The 18,396-nt window shown below is 40.4% G+C and overlaps 2 pseudogenes; both read right to left on the reverse strand.

Moving 5' to 3' along the window:
* Positions 1-230: 230 nt before the first annotated feature.
* Positions 231-9,864, reverse strand: LOC133913176 (putative 3,4-dihydroxy-2-butanone kinase; annotated as a pseudogene).
* Positions 9,865-9,986: 122 nt separating this feature from the next.
* On the reverse strand, positions 9,987-18,049 carry LOC133913177 (putative 3,4-dihydroxy-2-butanone kinase; annotated as a pseudogene).
* Between the last annotated feature and the right edge of the window lie 347 nt (positions 18,050-18,396).

Here is an 18,396-nt window from a genome sequence, read left to right on the forward strand (position 1 = left end):
AATCATATGTGGTAGCATACTATATAATAAGCCAATCAGTTCCAATTTGGTAAGAACAGTTAGCGGATAAGCAATGCACCATAAATTAGGCAATAAGATGCTAGTTTGTTTCAAATGATTGGCCAATCACTTCAGTGTTAGATCCTATGAGAGCCACCCACGGGTGCGTATACACAGCAAGGTGTCCTGTGCAGTTTGCAGCCATGGGACAAGTTGAATAAGGAAGACAATGGAGTTTTCCAGTGCTTTCTCAACTTTATTTACCACAAGTTTATTGCTTTTCACTCGAATATCTATCTACATAGAACTGCCCAGATAAGCGTCTTATAATTGGAGCATCATCATGTACTACATTACCACGAAAGTTTTGATGCAAAGGCTGAGGAGAATATATACAGCACAGAATGGAGCTAATGAAACAGTAGAATGAAGTCAGAAGGAAAAGGGAAGGGCTGTCCTGCTTAGGTGCAAAACTCTGGTAGGCAAGTGAAGCTGAAACAGAGCTATGCTTCTGAAGGGCACGACATGCTCTTCAACGAAAGGGCTGCAGCTCTGTACCAAGCAGCAGCAGCCATGGCTCCCGGGTCAGGAGCCGATGCCAGCTTGTCAGCAGCGATATAGGATGACCTGCCAGCCTGAAATTACGATGTTACACCGTTAGTGCAAACAAGTCCATTGCTTAATGCCAGATGAAAAAAACCATACAGGTTCACATTTTAATATTTTATCATCCAGAAGATGACTCGATTTTCACTATGAAACTAGCATGATCCCTTCCTACAATAAAGCACTATAAACTATTAAGTATACATGAACAGAAGAAGTTCATGTTAAATTCATCATCCCATCAACAATTCAATGTCCACAGTGCAAATCTGGAAAAATCGCATGATTTTATTTTTCAGGAAAAGAGGCTTCCTGAAGGTGAAAAACGCATGCCAAACATTTTCCTTGTTTCTTTCACAAAAGTTCTCAATATAATAAAATATCTCACTTGAGCTTGCATGCGTATTGTGGATTCAGCACCAGTGAAAGCAGCTTCAGATGATATGACGAATGCATCGAGAGGATCATCCCCAGCTTCAAGTCTCTGCCCATTAAGAAAAACTTATTGGGTGAATGCTGATATTTGCCACGAAAATTGAACCGCTAGACAGTAACTGCCCACCTCTATCAGAATTTTTGAAGCGGGAATAAGAGCATCAAGCATGGTACGATAGCCTTCACGAGCACCACCATATTTGCTGATAGCACCAATGGATGCTTGTAAAGCATTAGCCCCTGAAGCAAAGTATCTCCTTGTATGCGTTAACTGGGATATTACAGCGAATCAGCATGTACATGAAAAATTGCTTACAATGCTTTGCTTCTACTGTTTTAGTGCCCTTTAGACTTGCATAAGCAGCCTTACAGAGTATGTCATACCTATATAGAACCAGGATTAGTTATGTTAGAATTTCCTGATTTGTCAAAGGAACCAATTTCAGCAGGAGAGTGGTCATACAAGATCCCAGTTGTTCCTCCCATGACCCGTCTGACTGTGGCACCAATCTCATTTACCGTTTCAGCCGCATCATTCATTGGGTAGCTGAGAAGCGGGATACTAAGGTTAAACACATATCCAGATATGATATGCACGATCACATTACAAAGTGAAGTCATTGCAGGAAACAACTGACACATGATACGTGAGGTAATATAGTTGCACTTGCTGCCGCTCAAGTACTATCTAATCTCTAGTGTCCAAGCAAATTTTACCCAGTCAGCGGGTAAGCCATGATACAGCTTTACCAGTACACCAAGAAAATGGTTGGCATGAAAAACTAATTTCTTTGTTCCAAACTATTACCGTTTTTTCATATCCTCAAGTATAGCAGTTGCCCCCCTATACATCTGAAAAGATTAAAAGAAAAGGAACAGTTATATTTTACATGTATGAGATCATAGCTAGGAGAAAAACAGTTACATTTTGACTCACCGTTGTCCCAGTGTCACCATCACCTACTTTACTGTCCCATTCATTTAAACTATCTGTTATCCTAATTATTTCTTTAGCACCTACTTCAATAGCAGCTTCTAAAATGCAGCCCTGTTTGGTTAGCTCTCGACTTTGTTGAAGCATCTGCCAACCAAAGAAATTAATGTAAGTATGAACGTATCAACTGAAAACACATGCACTGTATAGGGTTACTTTTTATGTCAATAAATTCCTTTTTTTTGGTAAATATGCATTGCAAGTTTGTTGTCGCTTCTTCGGCTCTTCCACTACCATTTTTGTGTGTTTTTAAGTAATAGTGTCACAGAGTGTGCTATGTGCGTGAACAAAACCCGCGTGAACTGTAGCGAGGCGTTACTGTGGCACCGGTTAGAGATAAGATTAGTTGTTAGGGATCAGATTAGATTAGTTAGATAAGATCTATTAGTTAGTTTTAGAGATAAGATTTGTCAGTTTAGATTGTTAGAACCGGCTCCTATATAAAGGAGAGCACAACACCCTTTATAATCAAGCAAGAGAAACCATTCTAGTTCCTAGTCTCATTCTTCTATGTCTCCCCCAAATTCTGTCTCCCTAATTTATCGTCTAATCCCTCCCCTAGCAGCCGACGCCTCCCGATTATCCTCCCGACGGATGTTTATCATAACGAGTGGTTATTTGGACCCCCAAAAAATATAAATTCCTTAGTGCCACCTTCATACATGCTAACTTATCAATTTTTCGTAGCAGTTGGCATATCGTTAGGCACGATTACCTATTGGTACTACAGTTATAGGCATCAATCATAAGCATTAAGCAATACTTGTTTCAGTACAATTAACATTTAGCTGCAGGATACGCAAAAATTAGCCCAAATCATAGGCACAATTGTTGGGAATATTCCTCTTATCTATTTACATTAGATTATGTGTGCTACAGTGATGTCAACAGTAGTACTAGTTTGTGCATGTCCTCTCGTTACCTATAGGTTCAGAACCAAGTGGCATAAACAAAGATTGAAGAAACAAGGGCCATGGAAGAGGGTTGGAGGCTACTGATTACTTGAGCACGTCTAATGCAAAGCTAATTTATTTGACTGTAGTAGAACAGTAGACAATAAAACCATGTATCATGAGAATTGGCAATTCTATACTCATAAATAAATATGTGAGTAGGACATCCATGAAAAATCAGCACAGGGAGTATTCCAACAGTGAATATACTGGTATGCAAGCATACAAATCTGTGGGGAAAGGGAAAATAGACTTCCTTTCGGAGAAAATGACAAAGTTAGTGTAATCACTATTGCAATCCTACCTTATCACTCTTCATTGCACATGATGATGGTACAGGAACAGAAATTTTTACAGGCTTTTGTCGATCGCCTGCAGAGTAAGGAGCATCTATCTTAAGGGTCAATACTTTCTTGAGTGTGAATAGGAAAAGAAAATACTAAATGGAAGCTTCAAATAATTATTGTTTGGTTAATATAACATGAAGTGGTCTGATTAGGTCACCACTCACCAATTATAAACCCCCAATTAACATCACATGTAAACATGAACCAGGTAGCAAGAAGTTTCTTTTATTAGGGAAAAAAAAGGGTATGACTCTTCAAAGAGTGGCATTTCAGCATGCAAAGTAAATTCCTTTAATTTTCTCTATGACTCTTTAAAACAGTCCAAACAAGGAAAATCATTTTTATGCAAATAAAATGGAAAACAATTTAACTCCTGTTTTAAATAATAATTTCATTGCTTTTATCAAATCAAGGTCAGAATTATGAGTCATTTAAGAAACTACAGATTTTTTTCTTCATATTGTTCCATGCCTATTTTGTGTTATTTTATATTGATACGTGCCACACTTTTAACAAGCAAATTCAAGATATTTTTATTCAAAGCAAATTCAAGATGGTAGCAGCAATGGGAACAGTTTGCACATCTGAGGTGTTATCCAGAAGGGGCATGAAGAATCCAATCAATCCATATCACCTCCATCATAGCCATGTCAAACTGAACAAAACGACTGCACAACTAAGAGCAGCACTAATCTGTTTGTCGATTATGATACACTACTGAAATCTGAAACGGTAGGCATAGTTTTCATGACAAATCAATTCACTGTCTAAAACCAATGAATTACCGTCGCTTCCAACTGGCCAACAAGGAACTTTAGTGGAGGCATCTAGGCGCTGCAAAATTGCTGTCTGACTTCATGATGGATATTGAGAACCCTACAGAAATGATAAAGCAGTAGCTTTAGTCTCTTCTTTTTGAATAGCTGTCACTAAAAAAGCATGTAAGTCCTAAGCTGGCCAAATGATGGAGTTTGAATGGTCAGTAGTCAGGCGAAACTGCAAACCCTTGTTTATAGCTCGTTCCTTTCAAGTTTAGCTATTTAAAGCTCGGCAATAAGTCATTCCACACTATCCTGATCCTCTAGCAAAATGGTGGTTTTTTCATACTTCCAGTATATTAAAAATCTGATATGCTACCTTTCATGTCAAGTGAAGTCATAAAAGATCCTGTGTAGATTCTGTCAATAGCAATTCCATATTCCAGTTGTAACTCACATACAGCCTTTCTAGTGGCAATCATCAACTCCATGATAGGAGTAGCACCTAATCTGTAAATTAGAATCGTAGGGTAGATGAATGTTGCACTCATTTACTTAATCTTTTAATTCAAGATAACACTTGAAAGTGATGCTGCGATACATGTGAAACAAACTCAGATCCTCATTTGAAGGAACAATAGTACATAGGTAACACTGCCAAACTTCATATTATGGTTATATAAATTCCAGCGTGATGCATAAATTCTGGTGTAAGTAGAAACATAAATTTCATTGGAAGTCCTTTTCATGGAAGTACTTCTGATTTCTGCAAAGGTATTTCTACAACAGGTAATGGATTTTCATCCCCAAATTAAAGTTTGTTAAAGATAGAGAAGTGAATATTTATAGCTGCACACTTTATGCCATTAGCTATTAGGCAGATATACAAGAAAGCCAAGGACGCCGTGAGCCAATCTAGAATAGATGGGCCACATGGCCAGATTATCCTATATGCATATACTACACTTAACAAAGTTGCACACTTCTCCTGTTGAGTTCGATCATTATGAAATACTACAACAGTGCATGCAGGCATGCGGTGATGCAGCACCAATATTATTCGTCGTTACCCAAACATCAGGCCTAACCGCCAAGACATGGTGTCAATCTTGGCTGAAGAATTTAATAATGTTCCATGATTTGTATAGTATTCATCATTTACAGCTTCAGGACCCAAGAAAAGCTATGTATTTATGAACCCCATAAACTAAGTTGACAGTTTACTCAGGAGATGCAACAAAACAACAATTTGAAAACGATATACCCATTAGTCAGGAGAATGACCCTGTCGCCTCTTGTAATAGGAACATATTGAGTTTCCTGTCAGAGTGGGCACAAGTACATTTGAAACAATTCATTTAATAGTTCTTACAGCCACTTGAACTAAATTTAGAAAATATAAATTAACTAATAACATGAAAATCTACCATCAGGTTTTTAGGTTATTGTGAGCTGTTCTCCATGAATGCACGACAATACTAAATAACCATAAAAGAAGTCTGAAGTCATCAATTTAGGTCAGCCTGTCAATTTCCTGTAATTAGGCCTAGGTTCAAAAAAGAATTCCTGTAACTAGATGCACTGAATGAGACTAGGTGAGGCACGAAGCAATTGAAGATCATGATAATTGGGAGATGCAAGGTTTCATTGGATTGGGAGAGACTGGCCATCTCATTCAAAAAAGAGGATAATCATCTTCACTAAATCACAAAGGTAGAGATGAATAGTGGTATAAAAGTCCGAGAAGTTCCTTTTAAGATATGGCTTGGGAGTGCACTAGTGCAGTTATAAACTTTCAGTATAATTCCATTGAAATATATATTTTTTGAGTGAATTTTGATGAAGTATATATCTTGTTAAATATACACACATCATAAAGCGAAAAGTGAACCATCAATCATATATCAGTTTAGTATTTGCTTTGAAGTTCCATTTTGTCTTTAGCTAAAGTTAGCCTTACATGTTTGCTTCCAACCTCTAAAAGCTATGCAATGAAAGAAAAGGCAAAATTAGAAGAATCAGGAAGGCAGTCAATTGTTGGAAGGGCTAGGATACCGTTGACAAGATATGCTTGAGAACACGAGTCACCACTACATCAACAGGCTGGAGTTCAGTGACAGCAGCGCCAGGCTCTCCATGCTGGAAACACAATTATACTATAGCATTAGGAAAGTCAAAAGGGTATGCAAAAGCTGTATACTCTAGGGAGTTGCTCTGTCAGTTGTATACTTGTAAGTTGAACCAAAATGCAAAAAGATTATCACAGTACATAAACTGAAGTAGTTATCTAAAGCCTGAATTCTTCATTATATTTATAAGCTGACAGAAACATGTTGAGGTAAACTTACAAGTCCAAGACCAAGCTCTATTTGTTCTGGACCTAAGCGATCTGAGATCTCCTCACCAGGAAGTGTACACACTGACAGAGCAACTCCCATTGTACCAACCAACTCGGATGCATGCCTTGCTTCTTCAGCAACCTCTTCAAGGGACAAACCAGCATCAGCGGCAGCTCCAGCTACCTGTGAATCAGAGAGGCAGATATTAACCTTAATAGCCTGTGTGCATTTCACGATGTAAGCCGGAAGCTTCCATTATCTAAAAAAACATATTAACCTTAATGAAGCCAATGAACGTACTGAGGAATCAACAGTTAATCTCTCGATTAGAAAATAGTTTCAGAACAAGATCCAGACAAATGAAAACTTAAAAAGTGTTGTTTCACAACAATGTGCATTGCAACCAGGAGATACTTTTTGATCCATCTGGAATAGAAACAAATACACTTGTCACTCGGTAGATCTAGCATATAGATATTTTATCAGCAAAAATTTACAAGAGTTATAATTTCTACTACAAGGAATTAATCATTAAAGTAGACAGAATGGAGGATAACTTTATAGTATTATGTCATGCAGCACGCCTGCATGACTTCACCAAAGCGAAAAAATGACGATCAACCATCCAAATGACAGAATATACAGCAAGCAGAGAAGACACCTATCAGACTATCTCAATACTATGATCTCAATGCAAAGTAAGCAGGGAGGGCCACTGCATTCTGCACTAAGAACATTAATAAGACAAATCGCATGGTCAACTACGTATAAGAGAGCTGCCGCAGGAAAAGGAAGATCCTCCACATCTACGAAATTTGTAGCACATCCTAATTTGCAATGTATATATCAATATATCATCCCATTGACATGAACATTATTATGGTCTGAGATAGCAAGCTTATTTTCCAGAATGGCTTGATCTATCACCATTGAACTTTGTTTCTATTATTTTCAGGTAAATGGAGTAGGCAAGATACAATCAACGAAAGAAAGAAATGGAAATAATGGATGCATAATTTAACAGTTAAGAACTAAGAACATGTCACATATTCCCCTCAAACAAAAAAAAAGAAAATGTAGACAGCTAAAATGAGAGTGTGTTACCTTGTTCACAAGAATTGTCCCTGCAAGGCCTCTCCTGCCAGCTATGCCTCGAGTTGGTGGGAGAGCACAATCGTCTCCAACAATAACCATCTGGTGTTGTTGAGCATACATATGAAAATCTGTTTACCAATTTTTATCTGTATTGATATTTAGAAGTCACGAAACATATGCAACCTCCACTTTGTAGCCTTCAGATTTTGCTTCCTCAGCTGCCATGCCAAAATTAAGTCGATCACCCGTGTAATTCTGTTTAAAAAGGGTTATACTACTTTATTATAAAATTTACTGAGTAAAAGCTGTGGCATGCCGCCTGCAAAAAAAATTCCAGATTTGTTACTTGGTGTTGTCCTACGAGTGTTCCTACTAAACTCTCATCATCATGTAACATAATTCTATAACACATTTAAGTGGTTGTAAAATGCGAGTACCGTTACTACTAGAAGACAGCCCTTTGGACCTGTTGCAGCTCGAATAGCCTACAGTAGTAGAACACGGCATGAAAGTTTTGAAATCTGGGCCACTGAAGTCCTTTAACAAGTATTTTGAGAGGAGCATACAGCCAAAACAGAGTTAACAGGTGGAGATGTTTTGTATTTTGAGAGGAGCATACAGCCAAAACAGAGTTAACAGGTGGAGATGTGAAAACATCTCCAGAAACAGCAGCCGTCAACATTCCCTGACCAACAAATCCACCATGGGCTGGCTCGTGGCCACTTCCGCCTCCTGTGTACAAAACCAAGTGAACCATACCATACTGGTTGTACTGTTTAGCCAGCAGAAAACGACAGATTTGTCACTAAACTTTTGGACATTTTACTGAAATTGGTTTGCAAGTCTAAATTTCAGTCAGAAAAACAAACAAACTAGACAACTATCAAACCACTGTTTGAGCGTATGAAAGGAATAGCATAAAGAAGAATAGCATGCGAGAGCTTGTAATACCATCCCATCTTGCGAGATCAATCTTCAGCTCCCTGAGCAGATGTTTGAACAAAATTCAAAGTATCTCGCCTCTTCACTTAATCAGTTTATACTTTCCTAGTGAATACCATACATGATTACAATATTCCACATCATGCATCCAGCAGCAACTCTAAAAAGATAATCTAAGCTTGGCAGACAGCACAATATCCAATTTGATATTTTAGACACACAAAATTGTAACTCATACCACCACAGACCGATATTCTTCATCTCAAAACTACAAAGTATAAACCAAGCACTCGAAAAAAAAAACAAATATAGTAGTAGTGCATAAGCAATATAGCTTGCCCAGTGCATGAAATTCTCAACGTCAACATCACAAACACATCAATCCAGTTCATGTGTAAATGATACATCACTCGATACTCATAATTACCATCAGATCCTAGTCAGATCACTGAGACGGTCAAAATTTGAAAATAACGCCCATAAAAATTGCAAAGTGGGCATGATTACCGCATATAACCGCAACCTTATCGTACGTCCCCGCCGCGACATCGGCACGGAGAACCACCTTGATCTGCACACCCGAGTGCAAAATTACTCGCAGAAACCACGGAAAAATGGGGGGCGGAAGCGGCTCCTGTCGTTCAGAATTCAATCGCATCACCTTACCTCGGGGAACCCGTCCAGGTACTGCAGCCCGGGGTACGTCTCCACCAAGCCCTCGACGAACTCCGTCACCACATCTGGGCCCCCAAAGAACCACCAGTCCATCAGGCTCACCATAATTTTGAGGAAATCGTCGAAACAGTACGGCCGGAAAATTCCACGCGAAGAAGAGGAAGCTGCTACGCCGTACCGTTGGGGTCGTTGATGAGTTTCTTCCCCCGCGCCGCCATGGGGGACCTGGAGCCTTCGCCGGAGACGGCAGGGGTGGAAGCGCAGCGGTGGTGTAGTTGGTGCGGTGGAAGTCCGCGACCGCAGCAGCTGCTTTGTGTTGCTCAGCGCGGGGAGAGTGGAGCCGCGCTTTTACGCCTGGGCGTGTCGAGCGGTGCGAGATCACAACGCTGCCCCGGTGCTGACGTTTGCCTTTCGTGGGTTGGTCGTGATCGTTCGGCTCCAAAATTGATTTTCTGGATCAACAAGCTACCTACGCACGAGACGATCGATTCCACGGAAGAACCAAGTTTTTGGCACGGTCTGAAACCGGGAAAGTGAAGATTGCGCAAGACTTTCGTAGGCCTCCCACTGCCAGAATTTCTTCTTATCCAGGGACTAGGGTAAGAGAAGTCCTCAACCATTTCCGATTGCTTGCAAGAAAACTACAAGATCCTGGAGGAACATGACCAACGAACCACAATTACCACATCGACAGCTCCCGTTTTTGGCGGAATTCACGCACGGTCGGCACAGATCACGACGGGGCCCCGGTCGTCACAAAATTTCACCATCGGAACAAGACAGCATATGGTTTGTGCAACATAAACAACAATCGCTCGCACCACAGACAGCACGCAAAGATATCATCGACAAGGCAAAGGCAGCTGCTTCAATTATCTTTGTACCGTCTACACAACTCTTCGAACTTCTCTTTGAAGATGTGAGATGGCAAGAAAATATGGAACTCGATTTCTCGGCCCATGCAAAGCACAAGCGGAAACCAAATCTAGCGGGGGTGAGAAAATGCCCCGACGATTTTCCTGTCGGTATGGTACTTTGGGTCTATCAATGGTGGATAGCATCTACTACTAGCTCTCTGAACCGTGCAGCTTGTTCTTCACCGCAAGGACAGCGGCACAGTACCATGCAGCTGCAGCCATTGCTCCAGGATCAGGGATTGAAGCCAGGAGGTCAGGAGCAATGTACAATGATCGTCCCGCCTGCAAGTGCAATGCGATACAGATGAACAATTGCAACAGCATAGGAGAACAATTCTGGCGTAACAATCTCACAATTGGAAGAGCTTTACAAAGCTAAACAATATGGGGTGTGGCCACTGAGTACAAACCTTGGCTTGCATCTGTTTAGTGGATTCAGCACCAGCTGATGCTGCTTCAGAAGAAGTGATAAAGGCGGTCACAGGATCATCACCAGCCTTAAGCCTCTGCTCGGCATGGTAACTTTATCAAATAACCATGTATAAATAGGCATCAAGAGCAAGTGGACGCAAGAAGTAACCTGCTTCAGGACCGTAGAAGCAGGAATTAGAGCATCCAGCATTGTGCGGTATCCTGCACTGGCGCCACCATATTTTCTAACAGCAGCAGCAGAGGCTTCTAAAGCATCTGCCCCTGTAGAAAGCAGCATGTCTTAGTTTGTAAATTTCATGAGACATGGCCAGGACAACCATAACTGTCACATTTCTTACATTCATTTGCGGTAATAGTTATGCTTTGCTTTAAACTAGCATATGCAGCCTTGCAGAGTATGTCATACCTAGAGAATATTAGGAAATATATGAGTTCACATCCGTATGGTCAATAAAGAAATAAAGAGCACAGACAAGTGAAGATATAGTAACAAGATTCCACTTGTTCCACCCATTACCCTTCTTATTGTTGCCGCAATCTCGTTTATTGTTCCAGCTGCATCATTCATAGGGTAACTGGCGAAGAGAAAAATGCACGAAAAATAGGTAACATGTATGTGTGACAGAAATAAACTAAATTTATCATAAAATCAGACAACCAACAATGTACTTGGGTACTAGAAAAATGACACAGGAAAAGGCACTGACTGGCAATAGAATGAAATACTACCGAAAAGACACTTCCAGTAAGCTTACAAGCACCGCTTGGCTTCGTCACGTGTCATTTCCATGGGACAGGAACCAAAGTTGAAACATAAAGTACATTGTAGATAGTAAAATTGTGTAAAACATATTTCATACTTCTAACTTACCGCTTTTTCATATCTTCAAGAATAGCTGTTGCACCTCTATACATCTGAAAAACATCAGCAAAATAATTCATCTTACAACCGCTATTTTTGAATAAGCATTAAATTGATAGGCCATTATTAGACTCACTGTTGTTCCACAGTCACCATCACCAACTTTACTGTCCCATTCATTTAGGCTATCCTTGAGATTGATAATTTCTTTAGTACCTACTTCAATAGCAGTCTCCAAAATACACCCTTGTGTGCTTAGCTCTTGAGGTTGAGTAATAGCTCATTCATCATAACTGAGAAACCGCAAGTGGCAACTGATGGACATGAACATGCCAGTAAGATGAAAAAACATCACAAAAGTATTGATCAATTTTCTGTAAGGAAGGACTAATGGTATCAGCTCTCTTTTTTTGCTCGCACTGTTTCCCATTCCCTCTGGATCTAACCTCAACTAAGATAAAGCAATACCAGACAACTGAAAATCTGAAATAGAAACCTTTAACCCCTGCACGACCAGTAGAACGTGATGTGTGCTTCATGCACACCTCCACATCAAACCGTAGCTGAACCTAATGTCCTACTACTCCCAGCTTGATGAGCTTAGGAAAGATAACGGTAAAAAATTCTTAATATGAAATTTGTTTTACCCCGTCATCCTTCATTGAAGGTGATGGCGGTACAGGAACAGGAAATTTTGCTGGTGGTCAGTTCCCTACAACCAAAATCAAGTTTAGAAAATTTATTATCAGATAAAAAGGTTGTGATAGAACTGATATCTATTTGGTGAGCATAACCAATACACCAAAGATGAAATAGCTAATAGCTTCCAAGCATCACTAGAGAATTACGTGCTGAAGAGCATTAAGTGGGCCCACTTTAATTCAGAAATGGAAAGCAAAGTTAACAATAAAAAGAAAAGGCAAAATTAAGAAGATCCTGCCACCTTACTATCCAGTGATTTTGGAATCTAATAGATAAGTCAATTAGTCTTCTGCCATCAAGAGTGATACCTTCAGAACCAACAGGCCACGCCGGAGCTTTGGTGGGAGCATCAAGTCTCTGTAAAATGTTTTTGTCTGACTTCATGATGGTAATAGAGAATCCTGCAAATGGAAACAGAATTTTATCCAGTCACTGAGGAAGGAAGTTGACAAGATAAGGTAACAAAATACCCATAGGACAACTACTTGCATGTCACATGAAAATGCACAAAATACAAGCGTGTAGGGGGGTGGAGGTGGTTCGGAGAATTGTGAGTGGTCAACGAAAAAAAAACAGTAAGAGAGAATCAAGCTTGTCCTCATCATCATTTTAAGAACTAACCAGCCATATCAAGTGAAGTCATAAGTGAGCCAGTGTAGGCTCTGTCAACAGCAATCCCATACTCCAGTTGTAACTCAGGAATCGCTTTTCTTGCTGCAATCATTAGTTCCATGATAGGAGTAGCACCCAATCTGTACATCAAAGATGAGATCAAATAACAAGTAACACACTGAAAAATGCAGATAAAGGAAATAGATACACAGACGAAGATGTACCTATTCAAAGATATCAAATATCATAAGTGGGTTTTGACTTTTAATTTTATGAGAAGACTTTGGTAAATAATGTGAACATGTTGCACCAAGCTCATATATACTTTCAGAAAGAGGAAAGTTGATAAAGAAGCATTGTCAGAAAGACAAACACTTTCAGAATATGCACACGTTGAATTGATGTAGAACACAGCCCAAAGCAAGATTTGGATAGGGCATTTGTAATGCTTTGTCTGACTCAGCCTTACGAGCCCTTGCAGCTATTCCTAGCCTATCTGAGCCACAGAATGAAGGCTGGCAAGTATCATTCAATTCATACAGCGAAGGAAATGTGCAAATTTGTAATTACCCGTTGATTAGGAGAGCAGCATTGCTCCCTCTTGTGATAGGAAGATACTGAGTTTCCTGCAACAATGCAAGACCACAACATGAATAATTAAAGGCTAGAGCTAGCAGCAGAAGGTTCCCTTTCTACATGGAAGTGTAACGATTCACATGCATATGTACAACAAGGAAAAACCATGGAAGGAAAGGAGGATAAACCCCTTTCCTGTAATTCACCTTTCGCCCCAACATTACCTTTGCCTTTCCTGTAATTCAGCCTATGCCCATTTTTAATATGTAAATTTCCTACTTTTTTAGGAGAAAAAAAAAACAAGAGAGAGAGGGAGAGGATTTCAAAGCTAAGACACGCTACAGCAACAGTTTTCACCTTTTGAAAATGAGTTATAGCAACCTAAACTGAGCTTGTGTTATAATTCAGGAATAATGGAAAACATTGTGCTGAAATGAAGCAGAGGACGATGACAAAAAAAACCCTACAATTTATGTGCCTGCAGTGCAGGCAAGACATTTGCATTCTGTTCAACAAGGAGAATGGAAAAACATAAAGAGGTTAAAAAATAAATTGCAAATAAAAAACTTACCTGTGATAATATCTGCCTAAGAACATGCTCAACCACTACATCAACTGGCTGGAGATCAACAACAGCAACACCAGGTTCTCCATGCTGGGAAACAAATTAATGCTTCTTCTTTTTTTTTTTTTTTGAGGGGGAAATAATGCTTCTTATTTGGGGAAAGTGCAAAGTTACAGTTCTCAAGTATACTTAAAACAAGCATATATGCACAAAAACCAACTACATTCAAATATTCCAATTGTTTATGTGATATATGGGAATGATAACTGATACGGCTTAAACTTACAATTCCAAGGCCAAGCTCCATTTGCTTTGGACCCAAACAATCAGATGTTACTTGCCCAGGCAATGTGCATACAGAAAGTGCAACTCCCATTGTACCCACAACCTCAGATGCATGCTTTGCTTCTGCGGCAACATCAGCAAGAGATAAACCAGCAGCAGCAGCAGCCCCAGCAACCTGTGAAATCAAAATAAAGTTAAGTATTCAGAGCACAAAAAGAAATAATTACAAGAAAGCATTGATTCCTTTGAGTTTGAGCATCCATAAAATGTTGATACACCAATAATGCCAGAGCATGTTCAGCATGGAAATGTTCCTTAGAAGAAACAATATATCACACCCTAGATCATAAGCTCCACCCTGGGGTCATCGACCCGGATTCCTCAGGGTCACGTACCAGGTCGTGATTTGACATTCCGAAGAGGTATACCCCCTTTGTACCAAAATTTTCCCAAGTGTCGACCCACGACCCCTTTCCTCAGCCCGGTCGACCCGAAATTCTGGTGACTATGGGTTCAATCAAACAAAAAATTTACTCCTACAGAAACAATCGCATATGCCATCTGTCCAGATTATCGGAACTAATTATAATTACTTTTTAGTATTTTCTAGTTCTACATCTAGCACCTAACTAAAAAAATGTTTTGGGTATTCTCCTATACAAGCATTGGGCAGGATGGTCAAATTAGATGAAGAAGATTACCAGCACGAATAAACAGTCGATTGGTTGAAAGGAAAGGGATTTCCTCAGGTCGGCATTGCTCAGTAAAGAAACATAGAATGCTAGTTACTAAGACGATTGCCTAAGAGAGGAATTATGGAGAATAAATAGCAAAAATATAATACCTTGTGCACAAGAATTGTTCCAGCTAAACCTCTTCTGCCAGCTATCCCTCGAGGTGGTGGAAGGGCACAGTCATCTCCAACAATAACCATCTGCAATTGGTGGATAAATACTGATTAAAATGAATATGATCCGTCATAATAACTTAGTGAGATGTTTGTATGTTTATCGACCTCCATCTTACAGCCTTCAGATTTTGCCTGCTCAGCAGCTAATCCAAAATTAAGTCTATCACCAGTGTAGTTCTGCAAATATTCAACAACTGAAGGTAAGAAGGAATGCACAATAGCTAAGGTTTGATTGGTGCAATACCTAACACAGATAAAGTTGAACAGAAATTAGCATTACAGAATAAATATTGTATTGAGAAACGGGTAACTGGGATAACTAGATCGACCTACCTAGCAGGCTCTGATCTTTACTTTGATTATTTCTTGCTTGCTTCATCCGAAACACACCACTGCCTTTATATAGGTAATTACATTTATTTATGGAAGGAGATAACTAAGGAAACCTTCAAGCTAAACAAGGAAATAACTAACCAAATCTTCTCCAACTAAACATGGAAGTAACAGCTAAGGAAACTACTAATTTAATTCCAAACTTAGCTAATCCGTTGATTGCTTCCATAACATATTGTAAAGACAATACCAGTATCACTGCATTAAGCATGTATCAATATCCAAAACAGCATTTCATTGAACTAGAGGAGGTATAAGACAGTGCCAACAACATCATAAATAGTTGCTTTCATCAGATAGTATTTCAAATCTCAAGGATCCTCCCTAGATTCATTTTCAGGTAATTTATCAGAGCTATTTTCCATAAGCAGCAAACAAACTTGAGAAACAGTTTTAGCAGGAGAGGGAACACTGATCTTGAACTACAGAAATGTCATCTAGTGTGGATACAACCCCGAAAAAACTATGCCAGAAGATGCAACCGTTTTCTGCAAATGTTTGTGTTTGTACGCACAAACACAGGGCGGAGAAACAACAACAACAGCCTTTGTTCCAAGCAAGTTGGGGACAGTGTAAAATTGGTAATAAATAAACAAAGCTCAACCCCAAGCATCAGATAATTCAGATGGCACAATCTTGAAAAAGTGCTCCAGCTTTACAGAGTACCTTTACTATCAGAAGGCAACCCATGGGGCCCATCACAGCTCAAATAGCCTACAATGAGAACATGCAGTTAGAATATAAGCTAAGGTGATTTAAGCAAGGAAAACAGCTTGCAATGGTTTTACAAAAGACACATGCAGCTAAAATAGAATCAACTGGTGGAGAAGCAAAGACATCTCCAAAAACAGCGGCAGTCAACATCCCTGGCCCAACAAATCCAGCATGGGCTGGCTCATGGCCACTTCCACCACCTATGAAAAAAATCAGCATGCTACAATAAGCAGTTATAATTGTTAGGAATAAGCGGCGGATCCGGAGGGGAGCGGCCCGGGCGGCCGTGAGAGCCGGCAGCGTGGCTTCTCTCGGCGGCCCGCAGAGTCGGCTCTTTATCGGGCTAAGCGCGGAAGCACCAGCGGTGGCACGACGGTCGGCGGATCCGGCTGGGTCAGAAGCGCGGGCAGCGGCCAAGGATGGAGCGGAGCAGCAGGTGAAGACCGGCCAACGGTTGGGAGGGTGGGAAGCCGACCGGCTAGAGAGAGATGCCGGTGGCGGGTGGACTAGATCGGGACCAATATGCGTGGAAGTTGCAACAATCAAGGAAAAAAACCTAACCCTAATTTTGGCTCTGTATACCATGTTACGAATAGCAACTTGTATTCAATAGTAGCCCCTGGGGGCAATATATAGAGAGTACACGAGGGAGTACAGGATAATGACTTTAGTAACCTATACATAAGGGATAAGGACTCTATATTCCTAGAAATAATATGACTCAAACTAATGTATATACAGAACAGATTTTATCAAAGCCACCAAAATAATTTCAACAGTGCTATGATTGTCTGAACCTAGAGTATGATGGGAAAAGAAAACTGTATGTAGACACCAGAACAAACATAACGGATCTTCCCTGTAAGGACCAAGATGCACCACCATTCACATGGGAAAGGAGCATTTATTTTCTATGACAATGCCACGGTATTCCCGGTTTATATGCAATACATTGTTCTCCACTCCCTTTTTCCAACAGTAATATCCCTGGAGCATAATCCAAAAGTGCACTTCTATTGTACAATGAACCTCCTATTTGAATATACCACATAACACCAACCAGTCGTGGGATAAACCTATTTATACAATTAATATGCACAGAAACCAGTCCTGTGATAAACCTACTTATATTATGTTAACATTCAAATGTTATGTGCTGAAATTGGTTAAAACATATGGGTGTTCATGCAAAAAATTATCACTCAAGCCAATATTGATGTAACGCACCAACTAAATCCAGCCAATTCTAGTCGAACGGTAATAAGCACATTGAAGCAATCCTACTAGCATCGTAATTATTTAATAAGAAGTGTCATACAGTGACTTAAAAACAGATTTCCAGGCTAGATTGTACCATATATGGTATCCCAAAAAAAAGCAGAGTTCGAGCCAAGGCGGAACAGTACCTGATATGACCGCAACCTTGTCATAGGCACCACCAACGACATCAGCACGAAGAACAACCTTAATCTGCACAAATTTCCGGGGGAATTCGTCACGAAATGGCCGCCAGAACAACTCTAAACTGTTCACTCTTGCGAAAAAAATCACCTGACGGAACCCGTCCAGGTACTGCAGGCCCGGATAGGTCTCGACCAGCCCCTCGACGAACTCCGTCACCGCATCTGCAAAAGCAAACCACGCCAAAGCCCCGCCGAGACCATCAACGCGATTAAACCCTAGCAATCGAAGGAAAACTCCCCGAAATTCAGCGAGAAACGGGGGAAATGGGCGCGTAGGCGGGTACCGTCGGGGTCGTTGATGAGCTTCTTCCCCTGCAAGGCCATGGCGAGGGCGCTCCCCGCGGCGGCGCGGTCTCCGGCGATCGCCGGCGGTGGGGAGGGGCGAGAGATTTGAGGGGAAACGGCGGGGCGAGCAGTACGAAGCAGAGTCGCCTGCCTCGTTCCGTGGGCTTTTGCTCGCTCCGGGAGTTTAGGCCATCCTCTTACATTATTATTATTTTAAAATTTAAAATTTATTTTTTATAATATTATTACAATATCCTCTAATATTATTATAGTATTTTTTTCATCTCTAGAATTTACTCTATCTTCTACCTTACATTACTCTTTCTCTCACTTTAAATCCATATGCATCCTCCATAAATAATATTGCGATCTCCTCTTTCTATCTGCAAATTTACCCCGCCTATTGCTATCCGCAACATTGTGTCACTTTTTGTCGTCTCCGATGGAGCACTCGTGCGGACGAACGGATCGGCAAAAAGGACGGCTACAGAGATGCAGTTAGCGAAAACCTCCCCTGCTGGAGTTAGCCTTATCCT

This window comes from Phragmites australis, chromosome 3, assembly GCF_958298935.1.
Source record: "Phragmites australis chromosome 3, lpPhrAust1.1, whole genome shotgun sequence".
Lineage (NCBI taxonomy): Eukaryota > Viridiplantae > Streptophyta > Magnoliopsida > Poales > Poaceae > Phragmites > Phragmites australis.